The sequence below is a fragment of the Equus przewalskii genome, chromosome 4, assembly GCF_037783145.1.
Source record: "Equus przewalskii isolate Varuska chromosome 4, EquPr2, whole genome shotgun sequence".
NCBI lineage: Eukaryota > Metazoa > Chordata > Mammalia > Perissodactyla > Equidae > Equus > Equus przewalskii.
Window position 1 is genome coordinate 20993232 of NC_091834.1, and position 17399 is coordinate 21010630.

At 41.4% G+C, this 17399-nt stretch overlaps 1 protein-coding gene across 12 annotated transcripts in view; it reads right to left on the bottom strand.

Annotated features, from left to right (window-relative positions):
* Positions 1-17399, bottom strand: part of COBL (cordon-bleu WH2 repeat protein) — a 277967-nt gene that overhangs the window by 239772 nt on the left and 20796 nt on the right. For 3 of the 12 annotated variants that reach the window (XM_070615631.1, XM_070615625.1, XM_070615617.1), the window contains exon 1: positions 11014-11137. The exons of 5 other annotated variants lie outside the window; for them this stretch is intronic. The gene's annotated coding sequence lies outside the window, so the exon portion shown is untranslated. Of the gene's footprint in view, positions 1-9422; positions 9678-11013; positions 11178-17399 lie in introns of those variants that run through there. 4 more of the 12 variants (XM_070615621.1, XM_070615618.1, XM_070615622.1 and 1 more) reach the window with 4 other exon arrangements.

The following is a 17399-nucleotide window of genomic DNA, read 5'->3' on the forward strand; positions in this document are numbered from 1 at the left end:
GAAGAAAGTTCTCAGGGTCCAGGTTCAGAATTCCCTTTTCACAATGAGAATTTTTTTTAGTTTGTTTGGGAATCCCCGTGTCCACAGGGCCACATCCAACAGGCCAGGCTGCTCCAGAGTTCTGGTCCCAGTGGCACCATGCCCACTAGCCATCCCACTTTCCAGAGCAGAGCTGTGGGGAGGGTGGGCAGGGCAGCGAGGCTCCACCAGGGAAATGAGATGTGCCTTTATGCAAGGAAAGGCCTAGAAAAAAACAGAAAGTGTCCCCCAAATCCAGGAGTAGCTTACCAAAAAAGGCCTGGGAGATGCCACGGCGGGGAAGAGATGTCCTCAGCTATCAGTTACCCATTAGAGTTACTCGGGAAACTTATAAAAGATCTGGGGGCCCAGGCTGCCAGGACCAAGGCCCTGGGAGAAGGAGGTCCCTCACCAGCCACGTGCTCCTCCACCAGCTGGGAGCTCTGTGACTCCCTCAGGCATCACCACCTGGCCAGGACAAAGGTAAAAACAATCATCCAGGAGGTCAGAAATTCCTTCTAGCTGTTACCTCATAGCGAGAAATAAAAAGCAACCATCTCCACTTGTTCTGAGGAGAGTGTTTTTGAAGCCTAACTACATTTTGTAGCTCCAGGTCTCCCCACTTCTATTTTCTTTTTCCTCTAATCTGCCCAGCTAGGGCTTTGTGGGTTTCTGTTTCAATAAAGAAGGCTTTATCATCTTATTGACTCTTCAACAGCAGTCAGCCCTGTTCTTTTTCCTAGGAAACACCCCTTGGTTTCCACAAATAAAAGCTACTGCGATAAACACTGGGAGGAGTGTTGTTTGAAGAAACAAATATCCAGCAACATCACAAAGCTCATAAATGAAGATGTGCACTTCCTTTTGGTTACAATAAAATAGGAATTCTAAGGAATCTGTTTTAATTAACATACACAGATGTGGGCTGGACAGCCAGCACCCATGAACAATACATTTCGAACCTGTGATAAGATGTTCCTTTTCTCATTCAAAGTCATTGTTACATGGAGGCTGGAGTCTCCATTGGCAGAAAAAGCAGAATTGCTCATTTGTCCTGCTGCAGTTGCCTGGGAGTCCGGGACCCTGGGGTCCTTCTGGGAAAGGGGCACAGGTGGGAGGCACCCACATGTAGTGACTCACGCAGGTGGCCACAGGTGGGAGGCCTGCCTTTGTCCCTCCAGTTCTATTTCCCAGTGCCTTTTGTGAAGCTGGAGGGAAGGGGTGGGCTGGACTCTGGTGTTGACCAGCCCCTGAGGTGACTGGGCCACAGGGGAGGGGTTCCCAAGCCCTGGAAAGAGCCTGGCTTTCAGCATACAAGCGAGAGGGGGTCCTGGGAGGCTTATAATAAAGAGTAACCCTGGCTGGATAAGAGTTGTAAAGTGGAACAGATGACACTGTAGACCATGAGTGGCTAATGCAACACCAAAGTCACGGACACCCATCTAGGAGTGCTGACCATGCTGAGATGGTGAGGGCCTGACAGAGATGATACCACAAGCCTCCTGTCTAGCTCCAGTGAGGCCCCATTATCAACCTCTTCAAGGGCTGCAGCCAGGAGGCTGGACCATGGGCCAAACTAAGGCAGGAAACCCTACTGCCCAGGGCAAGGCCTTCTCTGCTGCCATGACAGCCAAAGATGTCCTGGGATCCAAGCAAATGTCAGGTTGAGTCAAAAACTGCTACATCTGTGCTTGCAAAGCTCTCGACAAGTCCTGTGGCCCAAGAACTGCCCATGCCTCTCCCCTACAGCTTGCAAGCTGTGGCTACACCTGAAGACAGTAGCAGCTAGGCCTCCACACCATAGTGGCCAGGTTCACTGTTGGCAGACAGGCAGCGTATAGACCCAGGCGGCCCACCCCAGCCATCCTTAGCCCTGATTTCCCTGGAGAATGTCACTAGTGAAACCCTCACACGGGGAGATGATTAAACCTACTGCCCCCTAAGGATGCTGATGAGGGAAGCGAGCCAGTAACTGGGCTTATAAGGATGCACCTCTGGCCTGAAATTACATGGAGGCTTCTTCTATCTTAAAACTTCACGGAAATAAATGGGCAAACTGTACACTATAAGAATTATATCTCCAAAAAAGCTATTATTTTTTTAAATATGGAAATAGAATGTTTATTTCAATGTAAGTTGCTCTACCTACTAAAACTCTTAAGTCCCAAGGTAAACTTCTAAAATCTCTTGAACCTTCATTGATGGATACAACCTTCCTTGTTTCAGTGGAAAATAAAATTTTCTTTACAAGAGACACTTTCCTTCCTTTCCTCATTTACCTTTTCTTGAGAAAGTATTGATTTATATGGCCAAAGAGGTGGTGGGTTATACACGGGAGATTAAACTGATAAGTAAATATATTGAGGATACTGGGTGCCAGGTTCTCGGTGTCAGAGAATGGAGTCACCGATATGGAGAATGGGAAGGCTGGGATGGGGCAGGGATGCTGGACTGGGAGGCATGGGGTGAACCCAGGAATGTGTGTGTCCTGCTCTGAGAGGTGTGTGTGTGTGTGTGTGTGTGTGTACATGAGTCTATGCATGTGTGTGTACGCACATGTGTAGACATACACATGAATACAAGGAGGGAAGAGAGAGGGTACAGCAAATGTAAATGTTAATAACTGGGGAATCTGAGTGTGTATATGGAAATTTTTTGTAGTAATAGTGTAACTTCCCCGTAAATTTAATGTTATCCCAAAATAACAAATTAAAAACTATATTGGTAAAAGATGGAGAAAGGACTATTGAACCACACAATGATACTGGATAACTTCTGTCTGATACTGCAGACTCCTCACAGGAGCCAGCACCCTCACCCCTCTCCCCGCCCTGGGCTTCTGTCAGGTCTCTACTGAGTCTTGGCCCCCGGTTCCTCTGTTTCTGTCTGCTTGTATGTCCTTCTCCAACCTCTGGTCCTTCTCCCTTCCTCCTACATTTCATGGAATGACCCTCTCTCTTTCTTTCTCTTTCCTGCCTGCATCCCCACTTACTAAATATAGAATTCAATTCCAAGTGGAGTTGGAGTATATCTTTAATTATTCAGATGTATAAAATATAAACATTTAAGAAGAATTTGAGAAACTTTATTTAAAATAATTTTTCCCAAGTAAGAGTTATGGTCACATTTTTAATCTTAGAATTCTAATGAGTGAAAAGTGTTTTTAATTTTTCTCTCTGGATAAAAAACATTTTTTTTTACTTTGTATGTGGCCTTTTCTTTTTTTCCTGTGGCACAGTCATCCTTAATTTAAAAAAAAAAGATTCTGTGGCCCTAATTCACCTCAGTGATCTATGTGTATATAACTAATAAAAAATCAGAGATGGACAGACAATGGATGGATGGACGGAGAAATGATGGACGGACTGAGATGTTGATGGATGGATGGACTGCTGGACAGATACAGGATGTACCATTCTTGCTTCACTACAGCCTCTGTACTGTCAAATGGAGGTGATAGCAATGGCACCCTTCCAGGGTTGCTATAAGAACTCAGTACAATAATGTCCTGTGAATGCACAGAGCCTAGAGCTGATACATAAGCAGTCAATAAACGATCGCAGATGGTTAGACAGATTATCTCCTTCCTACCCAGAATCTCAAAATGCTTTTTGCACTCCCAGCCATATTCCAAAACTGCCTCTGAGGAACTCGAGAAGTGGGAGAGGATGCACTTGTCAACATTATAGAGCAGATCAGCTTCATGTTATGTACTGCTCTCCTCTTTGTGCCTACAAGAGATGCACCACAGACACATAAGAAGCATGGTCCCCAGGGACTTCTAAAGGACAATCATATCTCTGTACTAAAAACACGGGGGCTGACCTGGAGTGCCAGCACCACAAATACTAGAACATAAATACCCATATCAAATGATAAATAAATTTAGAAGCTCCACATTCACAGAAACTCCCACACACATGCATGGCAAACAGGGTAAATTTGATCCGGAGATAAACTGAATTGAGCACTAGGCACAGTAAGAGCAGAGACCAGCAGTACTCCCATTTATGGCCACTCATGAACCCTCCTTCCAGCCACACAAGGGGACAGCGGTGCTATAATTAGACAGAGCCATGATTCCAAACACCAGAGCCAGTAAATTACAGATCAGCCTCTTCCATGGGCTATTCTCCCAAAAGCAAACAACAGCAAAAATAATAAATGAAATGACAGCTATAATCAATAGGACCGGGAAAAAAAGTCTCTCCACATGCGACGTCTGTTTTTCTAGATGATTTCAATTTGGAGGTAATTGGCAATCACAGAAATAGCCAAGCTGCTGCACATGCTGAGCATGTTGATTCCCCACGCTTCCTTCTGACCAATCCCTGTGCCCACGCAACATGCGGCCTGCGGGGGAAACACTCTGCTCCCAGACACTTGTGGTCTGCTAGGAATGGTACAGCTGTTGTCATTCTCAGATTACCAGCAGTCCCCGCCCTGTGTACCAGCCCAGCACTGAGAGGCTAATAATTGTAAGGCTTAGCTTTTTAAAAACCCAGTAATTTATTGAGAGGTCACATGACAATTTTATGTGAAAGGCATGGTACGTATTTTAAATTCTAAATTAAACTGTGACGTTTTCATGTCTTTAAAATTATCTACTAAATCCCGATTCATTCTAATAAAGAATATATAGCCCAGAAAATGCATGAAAGAAACTAATTAACCCTCATGTCCTAACTACAAAAAAGAAATGTGTGGCATATACTGCAGGTACTTCCAAAAGTGCCTCACACTTTCTGTGATACTTTTATTTCCTATTTTTAAATAAACTGCCTAAAATCTTCAACTATATTTATCAGGCCCTACAATTATTTTAGTATGAGATTCTTCGGCAATGCATTTTCTAATAGACTATTTTTTAGAGCAGTTTTAGATTCACAATAAATTCAGCAGAAGGTACTGAAAGTTCTCATATACCTCCTGCCCCTGGACATGCAGAGCATCCTCCACTATCAACATCCCACAACAGAGTGGTGCCTTTGTTACAACTGATGAACCTACAGTAGCCTCATTATCACCCAGAACCCACAGTATACACTAGGGTTTACTCCTAGTGTTGCACATTCTATGGGTTTAGACAAACGTATAACGACATGTATCCATTATTATAGTATCATACAGACTAGTTTCACTGCCCTAAGACTCATCTGTGCTTCACCTATTCATCCTTCTCCTCCCTAACCACTGGCAATCACTCATCTCTTTATCTCCATAGTTTTATGTTTTCCAGAATGTCATATAGTTGGAATCACACAATAAGTAGACTTTTCAGATGAGCTTCTGTCACTTAGTAATATACATTTAAGGTTTCTCTATGTCTTTTCATGGCTTGATAGCTCATGTCCTCTTAGTGTGGAATAATATTCCATTGTTTGGATGTAACAGGCACACGCATTTTAAAAGAAAAAGGAAAATGTTCAGATGAAATAAACACACTGTTCCCTGTCTCTCCATCTCAATGAAGCCATAAACTCTGGCCAGAATGCAAGTATCAGCTACTTGAGGACTCTGAGAAGTAAACTGTAACAGGTGAATTGGGGATGAAGACCAGAATTCACAATACCCCCAAACTTGTGCTAAGTTTATCCTTTTTTTTCCAGTCCTGAACTCAATCCAGCCTGAACCCTACACAAGACAAAGGGATGAACAGACAGAGCATGCCCCAGAAAAAAGCCCTTCCACGCCAGCTCCAAGAGAAGGAAAGGGGTCTCCTAATGCTCAGAAAGAACAGAGGGGTTCTCCTGTATGCTCATCTCTGTTCTTTTCAGCCCAGTCCCCGGGCGGTCCTGCAGTGGCAGAGGAGCTGACAGCAGCAGGGACCCAAAGGAGACTGAAACTCTGACAGAGGAACCCTCTTCCCCCCCATCAGATGTCCTAAGAGAGGGGAGTAAATCCCACTGCTTTTTCCACTCTCTGTTCTTCTGCTACTTTGTCCCAGAAGTGGACAGTCACAGGAAGTACATCTCAAAGCAGGGTAAATAAAGCCCCAGTTTTCTGGCTGGAGAATCAAAGCAGAAGCTTAGAGAAGCAGATAGCACTGGAGAGACTGGAGAGAAAGGAGGAGCCCAGGACACTCCATGAAGTCATTTATGAACTCCTGATGGCATCTCTGACAATGCCACACATATGTGGATCTGACCTTTGGGAGCATATCATACACTTTGAGAAGTGAACTATGAGACAGACCACCACACAGGTCCCAGACTGGCCACTGGCAGCACAAACATGGGAAAGATCTGAAAGCACTGTAAAGGCTTTGTAAGCAGAACTAACACTGAAACGATAATCATGGAAAGCTTGGCAGAAATTTAACCATGAACCCAGTTGAATCAATTGCCTGATAAAATAAAAATGTCAACATTCTCACAAGATTTAAATAAAATCCAAAATACCATAACAGAATATTCAAAATGTCTAGGAAACAATCCAAGTTTGTTTGTCATATGAAGAAGCAGGAAAATCTCAACTCACATGGGAAAAGGCAACCAACAGATGCCACAACAAGATGACCCATATATTGGAATTGTCTGATAAAAACTTTAAACAACTGTTATAAAAGCACTCCGAGAAGTGAAAGGAAACACACTTGAAATGAATGGAAACAGAGGACACCTCAGCAAAGAAATAGAAGATATAAAGGAGAACTAAGAGGAAATTTTAGATTTGCAAATACATAATTGAAATAAAAAACTCATTGGATGGGCTCAAAAGCAAACTCACTGATTTTGAGTTACATATCAATAGAAATTATCCAATCTGAATAACATAAATAGAAATGACTGATGAAAAATAAACACAGACTCAGGAACCTATAAGACAACACCAAAAGGTCTAACATGCATGTCAACAAAGTCCTGGAATGAGAGGAGAAAGAATATAATCCAGAAAAAAAAAAATTCAAGAAACAATAGCGGAAAACTCCCCAAATTTGGTAAAAGGCATAAACCTACAGATTCAAAAAGTTCAGCAAACCCTATACAGGACAAATACAAAGAAACCTACACCCATAGATGTCCTAATCAAACTACTTAAAACTAAGCACAAGAAAAAAATTCTGAGAGCAACCAGAGAAATCCACATTTCTTATATGGAGATGATTTGAAGGACTACAAAAACTATAATTGCTAGAAGGCTGTAGAAAAAGAGTTTTAAAGTACTGAAAGAAAAGAACTATTAAGTCCAGATTTCTATATCCAGTGACTATATCTTTCCTGCATGAAGGTGAAATAAAGAAATTCCCAAATGAAGGCAAGCAAAGAGGATTCATTGCCAGCAGAACTGGTCTTAAAAACCGCTAAAATAAGTTCTTCAGAGAGAATGGAATTGATCTGAGAAGGAAATTTGGAACCTGAAGAGCAACAGAAATGATAAACATCTTGGCAAACATAATAGACTATTCTTCTCTTCTTGAGTTCTTTAAAATATAGATGTAACACATAACCATGGATGGTACCTATATGATGGTAAGTTATATTCCACATGATGATAAAGTATTGATTCTAAGGAGACTGCGAAAAGTTGGCATAGGTCAATCGCTACAAAAACCATAAAAATAAACACAGGGTATACTAAAAACCACATAGAAAAATTTAAATGGGATACTAAAAATTTTCACACAACTCAAAAGACAGGAAAGGAGAAACAGGAACACAAAACAGGCAACAAAGAAAAAATTAATTGAACACAAAACAGGCAACAGAGAAAAAATTAATTAAATGGTTGGCCTAAATCCAAAAATATCAATAAAAACTATAGATCAATATTCTTCATTCATGTAAATGGTTTAATGCAATAGATTGATTTGATATAATAATTTAATGCAAATAGTCTGAACACTAGCTAAAAGACAGATTATTCAAATATATGCTATCTTCAAGAATCTCACTTTAAACATAATGAAATAGGTAGTTAAAAGTAAAATGATGGAAAAAATATAGCATGCAAATGTTAATCAAAAGAAAGCTGGAATGGCTATACCAATATCGGACAAAGGGGAAATATCAGACAACTCAAAGACAATAGCAATAAAATGGACAATTCACCAAGAAGACATAATAACTCTAAACTTCAATGTACCAAACAATGAAGCTTTGAAATATATGAAACAAAAACTGATCAGAGAAATAGACAAATTCACAGTTAAATTTTGAGACACTTCTCTCGTGGCAATCAATATAACTTATACACAATCAACAAGGATATAGAAGAAATGAAAAACACCATCAACCAATCAGATCTAATTGATATTTCTACAACTCCAACCAACTATAGCAGAAAACACATTGTTTTCTGGTGTACATAGAATATTCACCAAGATAGAACACCTGCTGGGTGATAAACAAACCTTATCAAATGTAAAAAGAATTGAAGGCATACAAAGCATGTTCTCTAACTATAACGGATTTAGACTAGAAATCAGTAACAGAAAGATAACCATAAAATTTATAAGTAGTTAGAAATTAAATGATATACTTCTGAATAATCCATGGGATAAAGAGGAAGTCTCAGGGACTTGAACTAAGTGAAAGAAAACATCAAAATTGGTGGGATGATGATAAAGAAGTGCTTAGAAGGGAATGTATAGCATCAAATGCTTATATTAGAAAAGAAATATCTCAAATCAATAATCTAAGTTTCACCTAAACAAATCTGAAAAAGAAAAAAAACCCTATATCATGCAGAAGGTAGGCAACAATAAAGGTAAGAGCAGAGAAAACAAAATGAAACAGAGAAACGATGACAAAAGCTGGTTCTTTGTAAAGATCAATAAAATTGATAAACTTATAACAAGAATGACAGAAGAGAAGACAGCAATTCGTAATATGAAGAATGAAAAAGAAGATATCACTACAGAAACCACAACCATTAAAAGAATATTAAGGGAATACTCTGCATAAATCTATGCACATAAATTCAACAACTTACATGAAATGGAACAATTCCTCAAAAATCACAACTACCAAAACTCACTGAAGATGAAATAGATAACCCAAATATACTTACTTAAAAATTTGAATTTGTAGTTAAAAACATTATGCAAAAGGAATCTTCAGGTCCATATGGTTTCGCTGGCAAATTCTACTACACATTTAAGAAAGATAAATAAATTATACCAATTATACATAATCTTTTTCAGAAAATGAAAGAGCAGAGACCACTTCCCAAATCATTATATGAGGCCAATATTATCCTGATGCCACAATCAGACAAATATATCACAAGAAAAGAAAACTACATACCAATATCCCACATGAATACAGACGTAAAAATCCTCAAAAATATTAGCAAACAGAATCCAGCAATATATAAAAAGAATATTATACCACAACCAAGTGGGTTTTATTTCAGGCATGCAAAGCTGCTTTAATATTTGAAAATCATTATATGTAACTCACCACACTGACGTTTCCAGAAGGGAAACCACATGAACATATCAACTGAAACAAGGAAAAGCATTTGGACTAATTCATCATGAACAACTCTCAGCAAAATAGCAATAGAAGGGAGCTTCATCTACAAAAAACCTCCAGTCAGTATCACACTAAATAGCAGAAGGCTGAATGCTTTCTCCCTGAGATGGGGAGCAAGGCAAGGATGTAGCCTTTCACTGCTCCTATTCAACCTCACACTGGAAGTCTACACTGTGCAATAAGAAGAGAAAATGAAATGAAAAGCATAAAGATTGGGAATAAAAGAATAATTTCTAGGCATACACAGACAACCCCAAAGAATCTGCAAATAAAACCAAAATAAAAACTTTATAGAATTAGTAAATGAGTTTAGCAAGGTCACAAGAGAGAACATCAACACACGAATTATATTTCTGTACAACAATGAACTGGAAACTGAAATTTTAAAACACCATTTATGATAGCTCCAAAAACAGAAAATATTTAGGTATAAATTTAGCCAACATGAATAGGATCTATATGCTGAAAATGACAAAACACTGATGAGAGAAATTTAAGAAAACCTAGGTAAATGAAGAAATATATCATGTTCATGGAATGGAAGACTCAAATTGGTTTAAGATTTAACAAAATTTCAATCAAATTTCCAGCATGATTTGTTTTTGTAGATATAGACAAACTGATTCTGAAATTTACATGGAAATAGAAAGAAATGAGAATGGCCAAAATAATTTTGAAAAAGAAGAAGTTGGAGGAATCACACTATCCTATTTTAAGACTAACTATGAAGCCACAATATTCAAGACTAACTTTAAAGCTACAATATTCAAGACTATAAAACAATAGAAATATAAATGTACAAAGACTATAAATCAATGGTATTGGTGAAGGACCAGATATAAATCAAATAGAGAATCAAGAAATAGATCCACACAAATAGGGTCAACTGATTTTTGAGGAAAGTATAAAGGCAATTAAATAGAAAAATGACAATCTTTTCAACAATGGTGCTGGAACAACCGGACATCCTACCCCAAAGAAAAAGAAGATGGTAGCCAAGAGGAGGAGAAGGAGAGCTTCGATCTAAATCTCACAGCCCACACAAACATTAACTCAAAATGAATCACAGAGCTAAATGGAAAAGTAAAAACATAGAAGAAAATCTTCATGGCCTGGGGTTCGGCAAGAGTACTTAGACATGACACCCAAAGCACGTCTAAAGCATGGAGTACAAAAAAAAGGGGGATTCCTCACAATTAAAAACTTCCACTCTTCCATAACACTGTCAAAAGAACAAAAAGACAAGCTACAGGCCAGGAGAAAAATACTTGCATATCATATATACGACCAAGGAGTTGTAGCCACATTATATAAAGAACCTTCAAAATACAACATAAGCAAACAATCTAAATTTAAAAACAGGAAAGGACTTAGAGGTTTCACCAAAGAAAACATATGGATGGCAAATAAACACATGAAAAATGTTCATCATCATTAGCCGAAAGCAAGTTAAAACCATGATGTAATGCCACTACACACCTACAAGAATGGCTACAAGAAAAAATCTTGAAATTACCAAGCGCTGATGAGGATACAAAGCAATTGGAAGTCTCGAACGTTGCTGGTGGTACTGTCACTCTGTAGCACAATGCAAAATGGTACAGTCACTCTGGAAAACAGTTTGGCAGCTTCTCATAAACACACACCACATGACCCAGCAATCCCACTCCCGGCTATTTACTGTGGAGAAATGAAAATTAAAGTTCACACAAACACCTGTACAGGAACGTTTATTGCAGCTCAATACACAATCACAAAACAGTGGAAACAACCCAGATGTCTTTCAATGGGGTGGAGTGGTAGACCAACTAGGGTGGATCCACAAAATGGAATACCACTCAGCAATAAAAATAAATGAGCAACTGATACTGATAAGGAATGGCGCCAGGGAGTCTTGGGGGTGATGGAACTGCTCTGCATTCTGATTGCAGTGGTGATTGCACAGATGCACACGTGTGTTAAAATTCACAGAACTGGACACCAAAGAAGGCAATTTGATTCCACGTTAATTTAAAAAATAAAATTTAGAAAATACAAAGAGAAAATAGGAACTGGATTCAAGTACCAGTCTTCAAGACAGATGTTCCTGGACAATCTTCTCTAATTGTATACAACAACAAATCAGTTTTACCCTTATAAAGGACAGTATAAAATAGTCATTAGAGGTCAAAACTTTTTGTTTTCACTTGTGAATAACAATGGCATGGAGATACAGAGCCTAGGTAAACAACAGAGCAGAGAAATGTCTGCAGTAACAAGAGCAGCTCCTCCCGGCTTGCCCACCACATATCGGGTCCAGAGGACATCACAATTCAGCGAGCAATGGATAACAACGTATTTTCATGATTGCTGTTTTTCTTTTTAACTTATTATTCCATCTCAAATAATGACCAAGACCACCCTCTGGTTATTTTGCAAACTGTTCTGTCCTCTTTTTCTCCTCCCCTTTCCTACTGGACATCTTCAGGAAAATCCGTACCCACCCACTGTCCTCTCACTACCTGCCCTCCTAAACCCACGGTGCTGACTGAAGCCACAGATGGCCCCTCCTCATGATAGTGGCTCCCAGCCCTCCTAGGGCCTGTTCCTGCACCATCGGCCCCAGTATTCCCTCCCTCTGTCTCGGTCCTTGCTGCCTGAGCCTTCAGGACCAGCCCTCAGGTGGTGGCATGCTCCTCCACACTGACTTCACACACTTCCCCAGGGGACTCTCTCACTCTCGGCTGTGGTCACCAAATGGCACCATGTGACAGCTGAAAACATCCAGTTTGGTTTCATAGATTGTAACCTGGGTTTCCTTATCCTGGTAGGATAACAGAGAAAAATGTAGAATGCCCAGTGACATGTGAACTTCAGATGAACAGTAAATATTTGGGACACGCTTACACTAAAGTATATTCATTGTTTATCTGAGATTCACATGTCACTGGGCATTCGTGCTCCGCCTTTGTGAATTCCCAAGCCGGTTCCACAGCCTGGCCGCCCTGCCAGGGTGCAAAGGCCAGGTCTGTGAATGCCAGGCCAACCGCACCTCCGCAGCCCCTTCATTACACCCTCCTCCCAAGTGAAAGCTGTTATTTTGCTCCTTATTCCAAACAGTGGCTCCAGATTCCAGATCTTGCTTTGCCCACCACCACCCAAGGGCACACAGTCAGACACTGGGCCTGAGGCTGGCTTCTGCCACTTCCAGCTGTGTTGAATAAGTCTCTGCATCTCGCTGGGCTGCAAGTAAAATGAGACTAATAGGATGTGTCCTGCCGTTTGCACAGGACTCTGTGGACAACGGAATCTCAGCGCTAGCAAAAGGGATTTGCAAAGAGCCCTTCAAATGTTAACTGTTGTTATCGTCATTGTTGACCAAATCACTCCAGCTAAAAACCCCAAATCACCTTTTTCTGCCTCGTTGTGCACTTGCAACTAGTCACCAGTCCATCAATTCTATCTCTCACACGTGTCTGACATTCTTCCTCTTTCCACTCCCTCCCACCGCCTGTCCCGAGGGGCTCTGAACCTCCTCCTCCTCTACCTGGGCCCTAAAAGCTGCTTCCTGACTCTCCCGGCTCCGGCCTTGCCCTCCCCACAGTGCCAGAGCTAGTTTCTAAAGAGAGCTGATGAGCTTTCCTGGCTCCTCCGAGGGCTACAGACAGGCTCCTATGAGCAGCACGAAGGTGCTTCACATGCTGCTCCAGCCACGTGTTCTCTCCACTGGCTTCCCCTCTTGGAGAACCAATTCTCTCATCTTCCCAGACACAGGCTGCGCTCGCGCACCTCTGGGCCTTGCTCCTGCCATCCCCTTGTGTGGAAGAACTGACCATTCATTTCCCACGTGGTGTCCTCCCAGACACACAGACCCAACCTCTCCAGCGCTTGCCCAGAGCGTGATGCCCACAGTAGTCTGGCTCCATGCCCAGCTCCTTCTACTCTGCTGCAGTCACTAATATCAAAATCTGCACATAGTAGGTGTGCTAACAACGTCTGTCAATTAGAAGTGAACATTTCAGCAAGCCATGGAAGGTAGGTGGGCAGCAGTGACCAGAACAAACCACTGCGAGTAATTAATTACCTCTTAGTGCCAGGAAAAATGACGCCTTCTCTGAGGAACTGGAACTTGTCCTACTTTCAATGACAAGAACTATGGAAACCAGTGTTCCTCTTTCTGCCCAGCTTGTCAGAAACACAAAGACAAAGCTGATGCCGCATCACTGCACGTGGACTTGCTTAGATGGCTAACATCTCTCCCCCCTCTGCTGTTCCCTGGCCTGGTTTTCTGCTCCTGTTTTTATTAACCTTCCTGCATACAGGCAGGAAGACAGACGGAGCTACCACAGGAAGTGTTGGGAAGGGAAATGTCCATGTGAGCAGTGGTAACTCAGATTGCCCACATGTTCAAGTTGAATAGGAGAGGCACCACTTGTGCAAGGTTGACAGTTGTACTTGAGCAAACACAGTCAAATGCGTACACACTATCACAGAGACACAAGAAAATGGGCCAGTCTCCATGCCTGTTGTATCAATTATGTGCTACAGTTACTAGAGGACACCAAGGGCCACCAGCACATCTCATTTATCTTACTTTGAAATCCAATTGTTAATTGTTGGGGAACTCGAGTTCTTAAGCAACAGGTAAAGCAGACAGCCAAGCCAGGGGACCACCGGGCTCCTTCCCAACTGAGCTTACCTGAAACCTGAGATGTAGAAACTCAGGCTGGAGAAAAATGTGTCTGCGTCATGGAACCTTCTGTGCTTGGCCTTCCCAATCTTATCTTAACCCAGAGGTTAGTGTACCTCCAAATAACACAGATACAGAGACGAAGGTGCAGAGGATGTTGAGTCATTTTTTCTAAAACTCCTATGTAACCCATCACAGCCCTGGACACCCTGCCATCCCTCCTACTCCTTCCCACACAACCTCAGCCTCCTCCCTGTCTTTAAGCTTAGGGCAGATTAAGTTGTAAAATGATAATACTAAATAGTAAATTACACTTTCCCAAAGATGGCTTCCGTTAGGCTGTCATGCACACTCCTCTGTCCATTTGGACACCCTGACCTTCCGTCCAAGCTCCGTGCCCCCTCTTCCTGCAGACGCCTTTCCTGGAGCTTGTGCTGGTCTGTCACTCTGGGCTGGTCTCTGTCCTGGCATTACCACACTGCACTGCCCAGGATCATGACCCTGCCCTCTCATCCCTCCTACAGGGCACAGCAGCTGCCCACCAGCCGCCATCAGCAGAGGGCTCAGGATGGGATACACCATCAAACACTTGCACATGTGGGTGCACAGCACACACCCGGGAATGACAGGCTGAGGCACCCAGAGACAAAACATGAGCGAGGCTGAGACCCTGGCAAGCAAAGAGGGAGTGGGAGTGACAAGAAGAGACAGGAAGGAACTGAGGAGACTCTGGTAGTGTCAAGAACCAATGGGAGATGAGCTAGAAAGAAAATGACTGAGACCAAATTCTTTGTCTTACCGTGTCCTAGACAGTAGTTTCAGCTCAAAAGTCACTTTTGCAACTGTAAAAAGTTACCCTGAAGACAATCTGGGAAGTTTAAGAGAGAGAGGGAATTAAATGCTATTAAGGAGTTTTGTTGCTTTTGTTGGGCAGGACAATGCGATCGACGATGGCCAGGAGAAGGTAAGCCTTGTTAGTTAGCCGTGCATGTGGAAGGATTCACAAATGAAAGGACAGCATATGGGCTTTTCCCATAAAATAATGAAGCCAAAAAAAAGTTAGTGTTCTCTACTTTTTGTATGTTTGAAAATTTCCACCATATTTTTTAAAAGGAAAAATATTCTGTTTCTGTCATTTGAAGTAATCCACTGAGTGGAATTAACTGAATTTTCAAATCAATGGCTGTTTATTACTGAATTTAGGGAAGTCCCCAGGAAAGTGATCTATTCCTAAGTTGTCTTTTTCTATTTTTTAGGATGAGTACTATTTAAAATTGAATGATGATAATGCAAAAAAAGAAAAAAAGGTTGAATCAGAAACTAAGCAAGTATTACTGGGCCAAACTCCCAGTGTCCTGTGGCCTGCTCAAGGCCAACTATTTGCACTCCCTGCAAGCCCCGAGTAAAGAGGATCTGGACACCACAGGGACACCCACATACCCCAGGCCTGGGCACATACTTGCTCAACGTACAAGGCACCTCTCAGTGAAGGCTGCCATCCCTGGCTGGACTGATTCCATATTCCCCTGAGTTAAGACAATTACTGAAGTGAAGAAGTAAGCTGCCAAACATATTCGATGTCCTTAGTAAAAGAAATTTACACTTAAAATTTGATGAACTTTGCACACACTAGAATGGTAAAAATTAAAGACTGACCCAGTAACTGTAATTCTCCTTCACTGCTGGTGAAATGTAAAACAGTACAGCCACACAGAAATAGCTAGGCTGTTTCTTAAATGTTAAACATACACCTGCGATGTGCCTCAGCCATTCCACTCCTAGGCATTCACCCAAGAGAAAGGGAGTGTATGCCCGTACAAAGACTATAAATGAGACTGTCTGTAGCAGCGTCATTTGTAACAGCCAAAACCCAGAAACAACCCAAATGTCCATCAACGGGAGAATGAATAGACAGAAATTGTCGTAAATTAATAAGTGGAACACTCCTGTCAAAAAGGAATGAACTATAGAGACACCATAATAGAAATGAATATCAAAATCATAATGCTGAGTGAAAGAACTAGACAAAAAAGAGTATGTACTATACATTTCCACTCATAGAAGATTCTAGAAAATACAAACTAACCTATAGTGACAGAAAGGGGATCAGTGGTTGCCCAGGTACAGATGGAGGGAGAGATGGGCTGCCAAGAGGCACAAGAAAACTTTTGAAAGTGAGAGAAAAACCCTGTGCCTTGATTGTGGTGATGGTTTCAAGATGTAAGCATATATTGAAATCCATCAAGCCCTATGCTTTAACCATGTGCAGTTTTTGTACATAAATATACCTCAATTAGTAGTTACAAAATTCAGTACAGCTTCTCAATCACACATAGGAAAAAGAATAAATTCCTTAAAAAGAAACTAATCTTCAAAATACTAAGAAGAACAGCATGAGTGAAAAAATTCATAACTGAGAACCAACAGAACCTCTGGCTACAAGAACGCTTACCCCATTCTGTGCTAAAGGCCTGAGGTTACGCACAGCGTTCCCGTCATATCAACTACAGTTCCTCCGTCTATAGTAACGTCAAGTTCTTCATCAGTCAAGAACTACTTTAGTCCTAACTTTGTCTGAATAAAGGTTAAATATTTTCCTATACTTGATATTACTAGTACAGGAATATATGCATACTTCTGTGTCCCCTATAGAGAGAACATTGTCCTTCCACATGGTCTGTGCATTCAATCTATATATAATCGTGGTTTCATATGTATCACCTGTTCAGTCAAAGTTATCAAAATTGCTTCTTTCTTAAAAACATAGTGCCCAATTAAATGGAAGCAAGGAATTAATCCTGTGAGTGGCCGGCCTCACATGCAGTCAGTGACGCAGGCCTCTCCTGTCACACCATCATCGACAGGGACTTCTTGGCAAGGTTGGGACCCACCCAGCAAAGCAAACATGACATCCTGTGACAAGGTAGGCAGCATATGACACGCTCCCAGGGTCCATCAGACCACACTCCTCCTTAGCTGTGACATATTGCTGGCTTTCTGCAGGTCCACACAGATGGTGTGTCCAATAACTGCCAGCAAAGCCAGAGAACTGGCGGTACAACTGAATCTCCTCAACTTTCTTGTTAACCTTTTTGAAAATGCCGGATCCTGACAGTCTCACAGATGTCTGCACTTATCCACACCTCTTTCCTCTCCTTTTTAAGCATTAGAAAAAAAAATCCCCATTGAATAAACCTCTAAGTGTCTATTTATGTGAGCTAATCTTGGTGCGG